The sequence below is a fragment of the Equus quagga genome, chromosome 10 (genome assembly GCF_021613505.1).
Source record: "Equus quagga isolate Etosha38 chromosome 10, UCLA_HA_Equagga_1.0, whole genome shotgun sequence".
NCBI lineage: Eukaryota > Metazoa > Chordata > Mammalia > Perissodactyla > Equidae > Equus > Equus quagga.
In genome coordinates this window covers 82155140-82174163 of record NC_060276.1, presented here as the reverse complement: position 1 = coordinate 82174163, position 19024 = coordinate 82155140, and the positions used below count along the sequence as shown (strand labels likewise).

Genomic DNA, 19024 nt, shown 5'->3' with positions numbered 1-19024 from the left:
CTAGCCAAATACCACAGAAAAACTGTGACCCCATCCCCACTCAAGCCAACAAAGGCTGAGTGGGGAGCCTACACTTCCACCCTGACCAGGCTGCAATAAGGTCTTTTCTGACATCACCATGGCCAAGGTGGTGACAGAAAAGGCTGAATATGGAGACAGGACTTCCATCCATACTGGATGGAAACATGCCCTCCCCTCCCAACACTGTCAATGGAGATCATGTTGAGAGCATGGGCATGAACTCCTACCTGGCAATAATAAGCAACCACTCGCCCTCCCTCCTGAGGTGGTGTCAGAGGAGGCTTAATGGAGAGTCAGAACTTCCACCACTGCCCAGCAGTAAGGTCACTCTCCTCTCTGTGGTGTCAGAGGAGGCCACTTGGGGAGCAGAAAGCAGGCACCCTACCCCTCCCAGCAAGGGAGGTATCGGTGGAGGCTTAGCAGGAAAAAAGAGCCTCCCTCTTGAACTATTAATAAATGCCAAGTAGGGAACCTGGACTTCTACCGCCATTTGGCAGTAATGAGGCAGCAACCCCTTTCATCTGCCAGAGTGGTATCAGAGGACGCCAACTAAAACAGAAAGTTTAAAAATGATCCAAAGTTTCATAACATAATACTAAAAATGTCAAAATGTCAAGTGAAAATCACTCATTATACTAAGAACCAGGAAGATCTCAAACTGAATGAAAAAAGATAATCAATAGACACCAACATCAAGATGACAGAAGTGTTAGAATTATATGACAAAGCAGCCATCATAAAAATGCTTCAATGAGCAATTACAGACATGAATGAAACAAACAAAAAATAGAAATTCTCAGCAAAGAAATATCAAGGCTTGGCAAAGAAATAGAGGATATAAAGAAGAACTAAATGAAAAGTTTTGAACTTAAAAATATTCAAAATAAAAAAACTACATGAATAGTCTCAACAACATAATGGAGGTGAGAAAAGAATCAGTGAACTTATAGATAGAACAATAAAAATTATCCAATGTGAACAACAGAAAGAAAATAGACTGAAAAAATAAAGAGAGCCTCAGAGACATGTGGGACCATAATGAAAGGTCTAACATTAATGGTTTTGGAGTCCCAAAAGGAGAGAAGACAGAGAGTAGGGCTAAAAAAGGTACATGAACAAACAATGCCTGAAAACTCCCCAAATTTGGCAAAAGATACAAACCTGAAAACTCAAGAAGCTAAGCAACCTCCAACAGGATAAACCCAAAGAAATTCATACCAAGACACAGACAAAGAAAACATTTTGAATGCAGAGAGAGAAATAATACCTTATCTCTATAGGAAAAATAACTTGAAAGACATCTGATTTCTCATCATAAGTCAATGCAGCCAGAAGGAAGTGGCAAAATATTTTTCAACTGCTGGAAGAAAAGAACTGTCAACCTAGAATCCTATATCCAGAGAAAATATCCTTCAGGAATGAAGGGGAAATCAAGACATCCTCAGATGAAGGAAAACTAAGAGAATTCATCACTAGCAGATCTATTCTAAAAGAATGGCTAAAGGAAGTTCTCTAAACAGAAAGGAAATGACAAAAGAAGGAATCCTGGAATATCAGGAAGGAAGAAACAACATGGAAAAAATATGGGTAAAAACAATAGACTTCCTTCTCCTCTGGAGTTTTCTAAACTATGTTTGATGGTAGAAACAAAAATTATAACAATGTCTGACGTGGTTCTAAATGTATGTAGAGTAAACACTGAAGGCAGTTTTATTATAAATGAGGGAGGATAAAGAGATGTAAAGGGAGAAAAATCTTCTATACTTCACTCAAACTGGTAAAATGGCAACACCAATACACTAAGATAAATTATGTATATATAATTTAATGCCTGTAGCAAGCACTAAAAAATCTATATGAAGGGATATACCCAAAAACTAGAGATAAATAAAAAATGGAATTCTAGTAAGTGCTTAAGTAATCCACAGTAAGGCAGGAAAAAAGCCCGATAAATGAAAAACAAAGAGAAAACAAAATAAAATGTTAGACATAAGCTCTAACATATCAATAATTATATTAAGTGTAAATGGTCTAAATACACCAACTAAAAAATAGAGATTGGCAGAGTGCACAAAAACACATGATCTAACTACATACTGTTAAAAAAACCCTCACTTCAATTAAAACAATACCAGCAGGTTGAAAGTAAAGGATGGGAAAATATACCATGTAAATATTAATGAAAACACAGAATAAATGGCTATATTAATAGCAGATAAAGCCAGTTTCAAACCAAAGAAAATTACTGGAGAAAGGGAGAAACATTGCAAAATAATGAGGGTCAACCCAGCAAGATGACATAACAATCCTAAAGGTGTACGCATCAAACAACAGAACCGCAAAATATGTGAACAAAAACTGATAGAACTGGAAGGAGAAATAGACAAATCCACAATTATACTTGGAGACTTCAACACTCCTCTTTCAACAATTAATAGAACAACTAGACAGAAAATAAGCAGGGATACAGAAGAATTCAACACTACCAACAAGATTCAATCCACATTTATAGACTACCTCACCCAACAACAGTAGGATGAACATTATTTTCAAGTGCTCATGGAACACGTCACCAAGATAGACTATATACTGGGCTATAAAACAAATCTGAACACGAATTAAAGTCCTGCACAGTATATTCTCTGACCACAATAAAATTAAACTAGAGATGAATAATAGAAAACAAATGGAAACTAAAAAACATACTCCTAAGTAATCCACAGATCAAAGAGGACCTCTCCAGAGAAACCACAAATTACATTAACTAAATGAAAATGAAAATACAACATATCAAAATTTGTGAGACACAGCTGAAGCAGTGTTAAGAAGAAAATTTATAGCACTAAATGCTTATCTTTGAAAAGAAGAAAAGGCTCAAGTCAGTAATCTAAGCTCCAACGTCAATAAGATAGTAAAAGAAGAGCAAAAGAAACTCATAGCAAGCAGAAGGCAGAAAATTGTAAAGATAAGAGCAAAAATCAAAGAAATTAAAATAAAAATTAGAGAAAATCAATGAGCAAAAAACTTGATTCTTTTAAAAGGCTAATAAAATTGACAAACTTTTAGCAAGATTGACAAAGAAAAAAGGGAGAAGATATAAATTAACAATATCAGGAATGAAACAAGGTCTATCACTATAGACTCTGCAGATATCAAAAAGACAAAAAGGGAATACTATGACCAACTTTATACACATAAATACGACAATTTAGATGAAATGGACCGATTCCACGAAAACTAAAACCTACCACAACTTATCCAATATGAAATAGATCATTTGAATAGTCCTATAATTATTAAGGAAATTTAATTCATAAATTAAAAATTTTCATAAAAGAAATCCCCAGGCCCAGATGATTTCACTGGAGAATTCTTCCAAATGCTTAAAGAGGAATTAGCATCAATTCTACACAATATCTTCCAGAAAGCCAAAGAGGAGGGAACACTTCCCACTTCATTTTAGGAAGCTAGTATTACACTGATGTAAAAACCAAAGACAGTATAAAAATATAAAATTACAGACCTCATAAATAACAACACGTAATAAAAAGTCCTTAACAAAATATCAGAAAATAGAATTGGCAACATATAAAAAGAATGATATAATGTAGCCAAGTGGGCTTTATTCCCGTGATGTAAAGCTGGTTCAACTTTCAAAAATTAGTCAATGTGATATACTACATCAACAGGCTAAAGAGGAAAACTCATACAACCATACATTGATGCAGAGAAAGCATTTGACAAAATCCAACATTCATTCATGATAACAACTCTCAGCAAATATGGAATAAGGGGAAACCACATCAACTTGATAAAGAACATATATAAAAATCCTACTTATTAATGAAAGACTGAATGCTTTCCCCCTAAGATCAGAAATAAGGGAAGGATATCCATTCTCCCCACTCTTATTCAACATGGCACTGGAAATTATAGCCAGCACAATTAGTAAAAGCAATAAAAAGTATTCAGATTAGAAAGGAAAAAATAAAACTGTCCCTATTTGCAGATGACATACATAGAAAATCCCAAGGAATTTAAAAACAAAAACAAATAAACTCCTAAAACTCATAAGTTCAGCAAGTTTGAGGCATACAAGATCAACACACAAAAAGCAATCACATTTCTATACACTAACAAACAAGTGGAAACAAACTTTTAAAAATATCATTTACAATTGCCGCAAAGTAAATGAAATACTGAGGTGTAAATCTAACAGAACATGCATAGGACGTGCATGAGGAAAACTACAACAATGCTGATCTAAGAAATCCAAGAAGATCTAAATAAATAGAGAGACCACTGTGTCCATGGATTGGAAGACTCAACGTAATAAAGATGTCAATTCTCCCCAAATTCATATACAGATTTAATATAGTTTCTATCAAAATCTCATCAAGATTTTTTGTAAGTATAGACACAATTATCTAGAAAGGCAGAGAACTAGGAACAAGATAGAAAATCCAGAAACAGATCCACACAGATATACCCAACTTATTTCTCACAAAGTTGCAAAAACAATTCAATGAAGGAAAGATAGCCTTTTTAACAAACGGTGCTGTAACAGTTGGACAACCACAGACCTAAAAATGAACCTCGACGTAAGTCTTATACTTACACACAAAAACTCAAAATGGATCATGGATTTAAGATAAACATAAAACTATAAATGTTTTAGAAAACAAATAGAAGAAAATCTTTGGAATCTAGGATTATGCAAATAGTTCTTAAATTTGACACCAAAAGCATGATCCATTAAGGGAAAAATTGATAAATTGAAATTAGGTTACATCATTCATTCTTTATTAATTGCTACCACAGACTATTACACGCTGGGTGCTGGTACTTTAAAGATGATTAAGATGCAGTTCTTGCCTTTAAGGAACTCATAGTTTAGTAGGGAAAAGAGATACCTAAACCGATAGTTACGATGAGATGTGGTAAGTGAACAGAGGAGAGACACATGAGCTCTCCTGTGGGAATGAGGAATGGCTTGTGATAGATAGTGGGGCCCTTTAACAACAAGTAGGTGTTTACCAAATAAAGAAGGGGTGGGAGACTATTCCAAGCAGAGAGAACAGTATTTGTAAAGGCAGAAAGTCATGAGAGGATACTGTGTGTTCAGCGAATGGTTAAGATGTTCAAGGAGGCTAAAAGCATGAGATGTGAAAGAAGACACATTTGAGGTAGAATCAACAGAATTTGGTAATTGATTAGATAAAAGTGAAATGGGTATCTAAGAGAAAGACGGAATCAAGATGCTCCTCCAAGTCCTACTTTAGAGGACTAGGACTATTAAATGAGATCAAGAGCAGGAAAGGAAGGGGGAATTCTTGTTTTTGGATGGGGGGAATATCAAGACATGTTGAGGTTGAGATACCTGTGTTTCTAGACAAGAATGTCCTTTGGACAACTGGAAATAAGAGGCTGGTATTCAGAAAATAGTTCTGAGCTAGAAATGTAAATGTGAGAGGCATCAGTATTCAGGTAGTGGAAGCCATGGTAGTAAATTATGTTGCATATTGAAAAGACAGACTGAGAAGCTGGGTATGTATGTATATGTGAGAGACAAAAAGACATTGACAGAGCAAAGTCCAATGTTCTTTTCTGACTGCTTGCCATTCAGTCTTCATAAAAGTAGTTTAGATTCCCCTCAATGCATTAACATTTAGAGAACTCTGGCTTGAATAAAATAGAGATGAAAAGGCTGTAATTCATCCATTTCTCAGTCATTGTTGCCAACTCCCTTCTCTTCTGTCTCAGCATGGCATCTCTGGGGAGGTAAGGATCTGTTGAGGTCTGTAAAAAAAATTCCATAGCTTTCTTTGGTAAATTATCACTGACTACAGAAAGTGATTTGGAAGTCCTCTAGAAGACCTAGTTAAAATTCCTCCTACTACAAAGGATACCATTTCTTCTTGTGCTGTCCCTACTGGAAAAAGAAAACAGACACCCTGTTGTATGTATCACAGAATGTGTTCTCTGGTATGGAAAACATGGGAAAGTATATTTTTCAAAAAAAAATAAAGCGGCTGATGGGAAGTCTTAGGGTTGACAGGGAAAAAGGGGTGGAGAGAGGAGACCGTGGGACTCAATTCCTGGTATTCTAGAAAAGTTCATTTTTCTTCTAGAGAATACTTTTCAGTATTTAAAAGTATTTATTAAATTATTCCTGTCTTGCAAAACAAATATATAAAGAATCCAACACACAGCTTATTTACTTTGCAAGGCAAAACTCCTCCATGAACATTTTATTGGTTGTGGAATGAGTTCAGTTGGCATTTTTGTTTTTGTCTTTTAAATGATCCATGGCATGCAGTTATTTCTAAAGTTCTGAAAACTTTATCCTTTCTTGGTTGAATAATCTTGATTCTTTTACCAAGCCTTCACATGAATGACTTTTCTATTCATTAATAAATTTACAGCATTTCCTTGATTGCTCACCAAATTCTATGCGCCCATCTTTAGCTGTTATGATAAGATCACTTTAATTCTCTGATCAAAAACTGTGTTTAAATATTGTTCAAAATGTTCTGTTCTGTGAAAAGGATATAAGCACTTTGAAAAAAAACATTTCAGAGAAACAAAAGTGTCAGGCAGTGTTGCTAAAGGAAGTGAGCTGCCCTGGGATATTAATTAAGTCCAGTGATTGTATCCTAATTTAAACTGATGTCTCCTAACTCCAGCCTAAAAAGCAGCAAGCTAGAAGGAAGAGAAGAAATGCAAAAGAGAAAAGCAGAAAATACCTCCTGCTTAAGAAAAGAGAGGAAAAGGATTTTTATACATTTAGTAGCATCACTTCCTTAATGAAGCTATTATTTTCTCTATAAATTCCATCTGGTGTGGAAGGACAGAAAAATGATAGAAGGAAATGTGGAAGCAAGATTGAAAAGAGGGGGTTGAAAGGCAGGAGGTTGAAAAGATAAATTTGGAGTTTCTCACTGGTTAGCTCCAACAGCCAAGGCTAGGGGAACAACTTATCTGTGGCCAACATAGTGTGAATTACAATTAATCACTGAGAGAGGCAGACCTGGGTGTTCTGGACACTGAGCAAGTCCCAAGGATGAGAAGTGTTGCTAGAGAACTTTTTTATTTTGTTTGCATTCAGATTTGGGGTGAGTTGATAAAAGCAAAGTGAAGGAGTATCATACCTGGCAGTGCCCTCACTGTTTATTATTTTTAAAAATTGCTCTAAAATAGCCTGTGTGTTAGTTAATGTTAATCTAAGTTGTTTTAGCATCAATATCTAAGACTTTTTAAAGAGAAAAGGCATAGTATTCTCTCTTCCCAATGTGGTAACACATAAACAGAAAGTTTGTCTTGTGTGGAGAGATTGAGTCTGGAAAAATAAAGAGGAATGAGAGCTAATACTTCTTAAGACACTAAATCTCACTTATCTTATCTGCATGCTCTCATTTCATCCTCAGAAGAACCCAGTGAAAAGGAGATGAGAAAACTGACTCACAGATATTCAGGAACATGTTCAACCTATCAGTTCACTGCTTATATTATATTAGTGTTTCTAAATGTTCTTCCCAAGGTGTCATTCATTCATTCATCAGCTATTTATTCATCAAATATTGTATTCCAGGCTTTGGAGCCATGTCCTGAAATCATAAGATGAACAATATAAGGTCCTAACTTTAGGGAGCTTTAGCCATTACTGACCAACTCTTCAAGTTTTGGAGAAGTTTGAGTCTTCTCTTCCAATCTATTGGCCTCCCATTCCACATTCTTTCATCTGCCTCATCAATGGGCATTCTCTTTGTTATATCCATGTGGTCAACTCGAGTATGAGTCACTCAACAGGAGGAAAACAAAATGATCAACCAGTCTTTTCTCTGACACAATCAACCAAATTAGCGTAGGAAAAAGCTATTAGGTCACATCCAGTCCATCCCTCTGGGAGCAGAGCAAAACCACTCCTTGTATTATGCTACATTATTTCTCAACTACATTGCCCTGCCTAATTGTAAATAATTCTAAATGACTCAGTGGCAGGGTTTCCACTATTTCCTCTCAAAGGTTAGTCCACAATCCAGTAATTTTCATTGTCAATATGGTTACTCAGATAGTCAGCCTAAATAGCTCTTGTTTTGATTTCATCTAATTATGCTCTGATCTACCCTGATCCAATTTTATGCCAATTCCTCATCTGTTGTTGTATTTATACCCTTCAAGTACAGCTATATGGATATCACACCCTATTCTCTCCCCTCTCCAAGAGTCAGTTGGCTGACTCTTAAGCTAACTTTAGTAGAGGAAACTGCAACCCCGCCACAAATTCTAGCCACCTTAGTATTTCCCACCCTATACAGAGAATGCCAAATAATTTCTTGTAGTTTTGGAGTCAGACTTTCTAGGTCTCTGCCTATACACTGGGCAGTGGGAGGGGTATCCAGAGACCACAAATTGCATTTGAACTACCTCCTTTGTCTTCTCCACTCCTCTACTCCCCTAGGGTACAGAAGCACCTCTTTAGCTATTTTTTCCAATCATATGTTTTGAAGGTAATAGAACAGGTCCAATTTCTCTAAAGAACATCTTAGAAGATTCTGTTCACTCTATCTGGGTGCAGGATTCATTCACTTGCTCACATACTCAACTTTTATTGGAAACCAGCAGTGCTATACTCTGTACAAGTCACTAGGTATACCATATGAATCTGACATATTCCTCTTTCTCAAGGAATTTACAGTCTAATAAAGGAGATAAATAGGTCTTTCTCTCCAACTTGTCCCCCACCTCCTTTTCTAAAGAATATTGTTTACATATATATTTTCTTACCTCCAATTACCCTTCACTGAAAATTGGGCCTCTGCCTCCAATGTTTTAATAAAACCTTATCAAATAACGTCAACCAATAACCTAACTAGCAAACCCAATAGGCCCTTTCTGATATTCATACAACTTGAATGCAAGAGCATTTAACACTATTGATCAATGCCCTGCTCCTTCTTGAAATCCTCCCCCTGCCCTTAGTTTCCATGGCACCACTCTCCCATATGTCTTCTCCTACATCTCTGATTGCCCTTTCTTTCTCTCTTTTATACCCCCTTTCTCCTCTCACTCTCAGCTGATGGATTCCCCTTATATTTAGTTAAAAAAGAGAAGCATTTGGGCTACCTGTGGTGTAGTGATTAAGTTCACACCCTCCGCTTTGGTGGCCTGAGGTTCGCTGGTTCAGATCCCAGGCAGACCTACACACTGCTCATCAAGTCATGCTGTGGTGGCATCTCACATAAAAAATAGAGGAAGTTTGGCACAGATGTTAGCTCAGGGCCAATCTTCCTCATACACAAAAAAGAGAGAGAAGCATTGAAAAGAGAACATCCTCATCTTTTCATCACCAACTTACTTTGCCTTAGCTCTTCTTAATGTAGATTATCCTTATTTTTTATCAAAGTTCGATCCCCCACTTCTGCACTGACCTCCTCAAGGATCTTGCTGCTGCAATTATCCCTTCTTTTCTACACCATCAAGTTCTCCCTCACTACTGTATTATCCCATTAGCAGTCAGATATTTAATATTCATGCTTTAAAAGAAAATCTCCCTTTCTTGATCCCAATTGCCTTACATCTAATACTCCACTTTTCTGAACCCCTTGACAGCTAAAAGCCTAGAGAGACATACTATTTTCACTTCTTCACTTTCCGTTCTTTCATTAAACAATCCATTCAGGCTTTTGTCTCCACCATTCCATCATCAAGGTTGCCAATGACCTCCATGTTGCCAAAATCAATAGTCAATTCTCCAAATCAATGGCTCATCAACATTTAACACAGTTGACTACTCCCTCTTTCTTGAATCAGTTTCTTCACTTGGGTTGTGGGACACTACTCTCTTTTGGTTTTCCTCCTACCACACTGGCCACTTTTCAGCTTATTTTTTTAGTTGTTCCTCATTTGCCCTATCTCTAAATATTGGAATATCCCAGGGCTCAGTCCAAGGACTTCTCCTCTTTGCTGTCTACACTTAACCCATTAGTGATCTCATCATGTCTCAAAGCTTTAATTATCAGAGGGTGACTCCAAAATTTATATATTTAACATTGCCTTATTTTCTGAACTTTAGACTGACCTAATTTCTTTCTAAACATTAGCATGTAGCCGCCCAATGGGCATCTCAAACTTAACAGGTACTAAGCCAAGCTATTTATTTCCTACTTCTTCCCACCATTCATCAAACTTACTCCTCTTCCAGTTTTTCCCACCTCAGTAACTGGCATCATCCAGTTATCCAGGCCAGAACCAAGAAACCTTTTATTCCTTGTTGACACACTTCATATCACAACCCTGCCGAACTCATACCTAATCCATTAACAAGTCCTCCAAAACAAATCCCACATCCAATTACTTTTCACTATCTCAACTACTAAAACCCAAGCCCAACCCATAACTACCTCTTGCCTGAATTATTGCAATTAGCCTCTTAACAAACTTCCCTGCTTCGACTCTGCCCCCTACAGTCTGTTCCCCATATAGCAGCCAGTGTGTTTATTTCCAAGTCCAAAACCAATCATACTGCTGTCCTGCTTAGATCAGCTTCCCTCTGCAATTAGAATATATTTGAACTCCTTACCAGACTTACAAGGCCCTTTGTGATTGTGTCCCTGACTACCTCTTTAACTTCATCTTCTTTCATGCTTCTTTTTGCTTACTACACTCCAGTTTCAGTAGCTCTCTTTCCGATCCTTGAATACATCATGTATTTTCCCATTTAAGGGCCTTTGTACTTGATATCCTTCCCCTAGAATACTCTTCCCCTTCGATCTTTATATGGCTGCCTCTCTCTCATCATTTAATTCTTAGTTCAAATATCTTCAGAGAGGCCTTCGTTGAACTAGCTAAAGTCTCCCCTGTTCTCATTGTACCCACTCTACCCACCAATAAAATTCGGTCATTTTACAGATTCTTACACTGCTTTGTTTTTCTTTATAACACTTATCACTAACTGATTTTACATAATATGTTTACTTGTTTGTGATTATTGTCTACTTCCTCTATCCCCAGTAGAATATCATCTCCATGAGGGAAAGGACTATTTTCTTCACTGCTATATCATCAGTTCCTACAACAGTACCTGGCACAGAGTATGGTCCTAGTAAGTGTTTGTCTGGTGAATGAATAAAAGAAGGAATAGTTCCTCTCCCTGTGCTTATCCCCCAGGATCTTGTCCCACTGCTCTTCCCTTCCCCTCTATAATACACTTTTAGGAAGATCCCTCCCACCCACCCCCAATGGCTTCAATTACCATCTACCCAAACAAATCTCAATCTAATTTTTGAGTCCTTCTTTCTTTCCTGTACCCAAGAATTACAGTTACAATTGCTTGCTGGACATTTCTGGTGAAAGGTCTTACAGATGCTTCAAACTTTGCATGTCCAAAACTTAACTCATTATTTTCCTTTCTTCTGATATAATGCACATAAAAAACTTAGTCAAATGCACAGTACCTAGTAGACACTCAATAAATGATAGCTCTTGTAACCCCATCTAGTCTATTAAGCAAGAAATTTTGGACTGACCTTCACTCACATCCATTTCCCTTACTGAACCCATCACCTCAATTTTCAAGTATTTGGAAGTCTGACAAGCCAACACCCCTGGGATTCTCAGCTTTTAATTCTCGTTCCAGTAACCCTGATTGCCCCTGCCTGGTATACATTCCTTTAATTCAATTCACTACTCAATGAGTATTGGGCTTGTAATCCTGCTAGGCACTATGATGGCTACACTAAAGATACAGGGATGATAACACATGGACACTGCCAAAAATTTATAGGGGAAAACAGATGAGTAAACAGACTATTACAATATAGAATAAGCAGTTCTAGATAGAGGAAATCAGAGGGTGTTGTTTGTGGGAGAAAACTTTAATAGAGTCCAGGGAAAAAAGAGCTAAAGAAAGAGTCTTAGAAGTGCTAAAGCTTTGGCTGAGTCTTGAGTGTTGAGTAAGAGTTAGCTAAGCAAAGAAGAGGAAGGAACAGTCATCATGCCAGGAAGAAGCAGCAGAATGTGAAAAGACACAGAGATGTGGGAGATGATGTTATAGTTGGGAAAGTACACACAGTTGAATGCGGCCATAGCATAGAGTGCAAGTTTGTGTGGAGATAAACAAAAGTTACACTCTAAAGGGCCTTGTTCAACCACATTAAGGAGTTTGGATTTTATCCTGAACACAATAGGGAAGCTTGAAGGTTTTGGTAAGAAAGGGTTTCAGGACCAGATTTACATTTAAAAAGAAGACTCTGGTTGCAGTGTGGAGAATAAATTAAGGAGGTAGGGAGCATGGTAAGACTGGAGGTAGATAAACTAGTTGAGAGACTATTGCAGTGAACAAACAAGAGAGGAGAAATTTTCAGTAGGTAAAAATTGCCAAGACTTGATCAACTAGACACAGAAATGGGTAGCTAAGAAAACTGAGTTCACTGTGAACTATTTGTTTATACAGAGGTACACGAGGAGAAGCAGATTTTATCAGGTGTTGGATGTGAAGGTTAATGAGTTTCATGTATACATGTGGTGTTTTTGAGATGTCTGTGGGGGCATACAAATGGAGATGTCCAGAAAGAAGTGGAGTATGTGGAAGAGTGGTATGGATGGAATGATATATTTAGAAGTCTTGCTTGCTAAGTAAAATCATGAGAATATATTAAAATCACCCAGATTGTCTAGTGTAAGAAGAGTGGAGACACTTGTACAGAACTGTGGAGAACATAATACTTAAGGGTAAAGTGGAGGAAGAGGAATCATAGAAAAGGAATAGACAAGAGAAATCAAAGAAAAACCAGGGGAAAAATAGTGTCACTGGAGCCTAAGGAAGAGGCAATTTTGAGAAGGAAGGAGCGTTCAACAGTGTTAAGTGCTGAGGAAAGGCTGTGCTGGGTTGAACGATGTTCCCTCAAAATTTATGTCCACTCAGAACCTCAGAATGCAACCTTATCTGGAAATAGGGCTTTTGCAAATATAATTAGTTAAGATGAGGTCATACTAGATTAAGGTAGGTCTTAAATCCAATGACTGATGTCCTTATAAGAAGGCCATGCAGACGCAGAGACACAGCAGAAAATGCTATGTGCAGAAGGAGGCAGAGATTGAAATGATGCATCTACAAGCCAAGGAATGCCAAGCGTTGCTGGCAACCACCAGAAGCTAGGAAGAGGCAAGGAAGGATTCTTCCCTAGAGCCTTCAGAGGGAGAAGGCCTTGCTGTACCTTGATTTCAGACTCCTAGCCCCCAGAACTGTGAGAGAATTTCTGTTGTTTTAAGGTACGCAGTTTGTGGTACTTTGTTATGGCAGCCCTAGCACACTAACACAGAGAGGAAGTAAGATAATAACTGTAAAAAGTTCATTGCTTTAAATAATTAACAGATCGCTGGAAATGTTAGCCAGAGTCACTTGAGGGATATGGTGAGGGACAGAATTCGATTATTATGGGTTGTGCCTGTGAATGGAAGGTGGTTGAGTAGAAACAGTGAGTGCGAACAGCTTTTCAAAGTAGTTTAGCTATGAAAGAAAAAAAGGGAAATATCTAAAGACCAACACAGATCTGAGAAAGATTGTTTTCAAGATGAGAGAGGCCTGATATCATTTGTAGACACAGAGGATGGAACCAGGGCAAAGAGAAGGATAACAGGCTGACAATACATGAAAAATTGAGAGTGGGAATAAAAGGAGCAAGGTTGCTTCAGGAAGTGGAGGGGAATGTGGTCCAGGCCCCAAGTGAAAGAATTGGGGTATGTCCAAGTGAGAAGATAAACTCTTTTAATACATATCCCTTTGGGTTTCAAGAAGATAAGTATAGAAAAAAAAGTCATTTAGACCCATCTATGCAGGTCTTCAATGGTGGAATGAAGTGTTTGGACTTAATTCTGGAGGCAATTAGGGCTTTTTTTGAGAAAGGGAATGTCATGACCCAGGCTAAGCACAATGGAGATCTCATAACTCGTGAGGTTTACCCAGAGCACAATTACTGCTGATTGAAATAAATACAGAGATGTACTTTAGGGAGATTCATTTGGCAGAATTGCAGAGAATTGGTTGGAGGGCATCCAGACAGAGGTAATGAGTCCCTGGCAGTAGCAGGAAGAAGGAAAAGGAGACAGATGAGACGAAAATTAGAAACACTGCAGAAGGAGCTCATAAAGGTCTTGGGGACTGTTGAGGATAAAAGAGGGAACTGAAGAGGATACAGGGAAGGAATTGAAGAGTTGTGAGCTTGACTAACAGGGTTGGGAAATATGCCATGGACAGAAATAGAACTATCAGTGGGGGAGGTTAGGTGAGGGGTAATATACACTTTGGAATGGAAGTCTGAAGCTTAGGAAGAAGGTAAAGCTGGGCAGAGGGATCTGGCAGTGTCCTGTATCCAGGAGAGAGGTGAAACCTTTGGAAGTGGATCAATTCATAAAAGAAGAGTTGGCAGAAGAAAAATATAAGGTAAAGGATAGAATCATGAACGTACTTTGGGTGTGGGAAGAAGACGTTTCCCTCAAGTGCAGGAAGGCTTCCTAGAGGAGGTAGAAATGTGAGGCATCCCAGAAACAGTGGGAAGAATGCTTGACTGGTAAGCAGAAGCTGCTGGTTTGGTCCTACCTCTGTCACCTCCAAACTGCATGGCCTTAAGAAAGTCCTTTCTCGTCCTGGGCCTCAGTTTTTTCACCTATAAAATGGGGTTGTTGAGTAGAGTGATTACAGAGACCCCTTTTAGCTCTGACATTACATTTTCCTTTGACTGCAGCTTGACTTTAGTGTACGGCCCGTCTTTGGCAGAGAGGGGTGGAAGAGTTTCTAGGTCAGGGAACAGCACAGAAAAGGCAAAGAGGCACATTTAAGAAATTAGGAGTAAACCAATTTGCAACTAGTTGTTTTTCACAACTTGAGCTATCCAGTCTAATGATGATTCTAATTGACAATTATTAAGGTACTATGCAATTGATAAAAACATCTAGTCTATATTGTCCAGAGTGTTAGCCATTAAAAGGAAATTTGTGTGATGACATTTTAACCAGTACTGTAATCCCTGATAAAAATCAGTACTGAAGGATAAGCACCACCTTCCTTTCATTTACTCAGGAAAAGGAAAAGAACAGTTACCAAGTGCCTACTTTATTTCAGGTACTTTTATATGTTTGACTAAAATGCAATTTCTATGAGGGCAAGATTTTCTTTTTAACTCTGTCATATTAACTGCTGTGTCACCAATACCTGGAATGGTGCCTAGCACATAGTCGAAATTCAATAAATATCCTTTGAATGACTTGGAAAAAATAGATAAAATCATTTAAGTCTTACAACAAGCTTACAAAAAAGGCATTAGTATTCTCATTATACAGGTGAGTAAAGAATGGCTAAAAGAGGTTCTATAAACTTGATCAAAGTCACACAGCTAATAGGGGTAGTGCCAGGGTCAAACACAACAGATTATAAGCTCCATATGGGTAGGGTATGTGTCTGTCTTATTGTCATGGCATTCCCAGCAGCTAACTCAGTATCTAGATTACAGTAGCACTATATAAAAATCTTTTGAATAGAAGGAAGCAAGCAAGGAAACACATACTTGTGTGAACACAAACACCATTCATTTTGCCCTATACCAACCACATCATCACCCAAACTCAAAAGAACAGTAGAATCTCAAGAATTCATCAGTCTGCCTTGTATGTTTGTTGGTTTAAACATTCTGTAATTTTTGATTCATTCTTATTTGTAGACTCTGATGGTTCTCTTTCGGTCCTTTTAACCTTTAGGTAGAGTCTCAAGGTCTTTTTGGAGGATGCTTTATACCATGGAGCCAGTAAACTTTTTCTGTAAAGGGCCAGGTTGTAAATATTTTAGGCTTTGAGGGTCATATGGTCTGTGTTGCAACAGCTCAGCTCTGCCACTGTGGTATAAAAGTAGCCATAGACAACATGTAGATGGATGAGCATGCTTGTGTTCCAATAAAACTTTATTTATAAAAACAAGCGGCAGGCCACATTTGGCCACAGACCACAGTTTACCTACCTCTGCTTTATAATATCACTTTGATTCTTCCATGTCTTGCCTTTCCAAGACTTCTCTAACACTGTGTCAACTGTGAAGCTCCTCCTATCCCTGATATATTAATATATGATAGGACAACTACAGTTTTAACCCCTTCCATTTAATTTTAGATGGCAGGGGTATAATAACAACAACAGAGAAAGGTCAGCTAGGGAGATTGGCAGGTAGCCCGGACAAAACCCCAAGATATTGCAGCTCCTTTTCATAATCATGTTTGTCCAAGATCTGGACATCAGGTTTGAAACTAGATTTTTTGTTCCATCAGTATACCTAGAGTTGATCAGTTACTTAAAAAGAGGCTCACAAATAACCATACTCATAAGAGACTGAATGTAATCTCATATGCCAATTTAGGTGACCTTCAAAAATATAACTATCAAGCAGACCAGTTACTCATACTCTCTACTTCCCTATATCAAGATGTGTAAAAAAAAATCCTGAGTGTTTCCTATGGGCCATAGTGTGTACTAGGTCCTGGGGACACAACAATGAATATGGATCAGCCCCTTCCCTCATGGTTCTTAAAGTCCAGGGATGGGCAAATATTTTTTCTGTAAAGGGCCAAATAATGAATATTTTTAGGCTTTTCAGGTCATACAGTTTCTGTCACAACTACTAAATTGTGCCATTGTAGTGTGAAAGCAGCCATAGACGATACATAAATGTATAGGCTTGGTTCTGTTCCAATAAAACTTTATTTATGGACACTGAAATTTGAGTTTCATATAATTTTCATGTGTCATGAAATACTATTCTTCCCCCCCCCCCCAACCATTTAAAAATATACCTTAAGAAAGACACTGTTAGCTAGCAGGCCATATAAAAACAGGTGGAGGGCTGGTTTTAGCCCATGGGCTGCAGTTTGCCAACCCCCAGTCTAGTCTAATGGGGAAGATAAATGTAAAAACAGATTATTTCAATACAGTGTGATAAAGGCTAGAGTTCTATGGGAGCCAGAGAAAGACCACCTAACAACCCAAGGCATCAAAGAAACTATCCTAGAAATCACAACTCCAGAGCTGAGTCTTAAAGAATGTTAATATGAAGGCATTAGCTAAAGAAAGAAAGGGAAAAGTATGCTCCAAGTAGAAAGCAAAGAATGAAGAGAGGCACAGAGTTGATAGCATGAAATTCTTGGAGAATGGTATTGCTCCAGCATAAAAGACAAGTTGAGTGCCAGATGAAGTTGCAGGTATGGGTAGGGATGAAGATATAAAATGTCTTATATACCATGCTTTCAGGCAATGAGGGCCATTGACAAGTTTCCAGCAGGGGACTGATATAATTGAATCTGTATTTTAGATTTATCTCTGTGGCAACACTTTGGCAGACAGATCTGAGACAGCTGAGAGGCTACTGAAATAGTCCAGGGGAGAGAAGATGAGGGCCTGAAATAGGTCAATAGCAGTGGAAATAGAGAGCAGAGGATAAATTCTGGAAATGTCTAAAAAGTAAAATCAACATGATTTAGTGAGGGAGAGCAAGAAGTCAAAAGTGACTCAAGTTTCTCACTTGGATGGCTAGGTGGATGAGAGTACCACCAACTGCTATTGGAAGGGAAGAGAATTTTATAAGCTGGACAATGAATTCAGATGTATACACATTGCATTTCAATTTTCTATTGGGTTTTCCTGTGGATATTTTTACCAGGCTGCTGTGCATATGAACTTTGGAACTAGAGATACAGTCACGAGCACAGAGGTTGTAGTTAAAATCATGAATGAATGTAGTTGCTCAGATTAAATGAGTAGAGTAAGGAGAGTCATGGGCCATGGTGATTAGAAGGAGACGGACAGAATAAGAGAAAATGATATTTGAGGCTTCGATGATATTGAAGAGCAGCTTTAAAGAGAATGGGGTATGAGAAAGCTAGAGGGAGAAGAGGTTTTTATCAGAGAGTTGAATTTAGTCTTTCTCAACCAATTCCTGAGAATTAAGCCCTAATGCCTCAAGGCAGTGGTTCTCAAACTCTAAGCTTTTCACCTGGAAAACTTGTTAAAACACATTGCTGGGCATCATCCCCAGAGTTTTGATTCAGTAGGTCTATGGTAGTGCCCAACAATTTGCAATTCTAACACGTTCCTAAGTGATGCTCACCAGTGAGAGCCACAGCCCTAAAGCATCCACTGTATGTAATGATTTAACTTCTCTCTTATGTATCTAGAATGCTCCTAGTTATGTGCCATCCTTGGGGAAATTGAGATAATAGTCACTCAACTCATCCTCTTTATTATGTGATTCAGATAAGGAACACTGTCAAGAAAGACTGGAAGGTGTCAGGGGTCCATGAGAGCAGGGACCATACCCATGTTATTCCTGTTTGAATCATCAGACGCTAGCATAAATTAGACATTCAATAAATATTTGTTGACTAAAAGGTCGGCAAGGTCCATGATACAGTCGGGGTAGTGAGCTGCAGATATAGAAAGGTTTATCACTGAAGTTAAGATCAAGGATCCATGAGATTAAAGTTTGTGATCCTCTACAAGGACAATGAAATCTTTCAGTATGACAGCAGGAACTGAGGTAGAGAAGATGACAGTGGAGCAGGTGCCAAAGTACAGAACAGAAGTGAGAGAATGACTTGGAGGCTGATAGATGACATTGGTAAGGAAATGAAAATGATAAAGGCTATTTGTTTGAATTTAAAAAGTGAAAGGATTTTGCAGGAGGGTGGAGAAATAATGGTTCAGAAGTTGTCTGTGGAGAGTATGCTGAAACCAGGGCATGTGAACATACTGTCCACTGAATTGCATTTGCTTCTTTATCATTTAACACAGTGCCCTGAGAATTTACTCACACAATAAAAAATTACTTGTAAACATTTCCTGTCCAGTTTTGTAATTTCCACTATATGCATCCTCTTTCTTTCATACATATTTCTTCTTAAGGTAATTCCTCAGAACATAACGTGTTTGGCTGCTATTATGAATGAGACATATTTCTCCTTACAGC

At 37.9% G+C, this 19024-nt stretch overlaps 1 protein-coding gene across 6 annotated transcripts in view; it reads right to left on the bottom strand.

Annotated features, from left to right (window-relative positions):
- The window catches only part of SHROOM4 (shroom family member 4), a 209544-nt gene that overhangs the window by 69588 nt on the left and 120932 nt on the right, over nt 1-19024 (bottom strand). Inside the window, exon 1 of one of the 6 annotated variants that reach the window (XM_046673429.1) lies at nt 14621-14652. The exons of the other annotated variants lie outside the window; for them this stretch is intronic. The gene's annotated coding sequence lies outside the window, so the exon portion shown is untranslated. Of the gene's footprint in view, nt 1-14620; nt 14653-19024 lie in introns of those variants that run through there. 6 annotated transcript variants of the gene reach the window in all.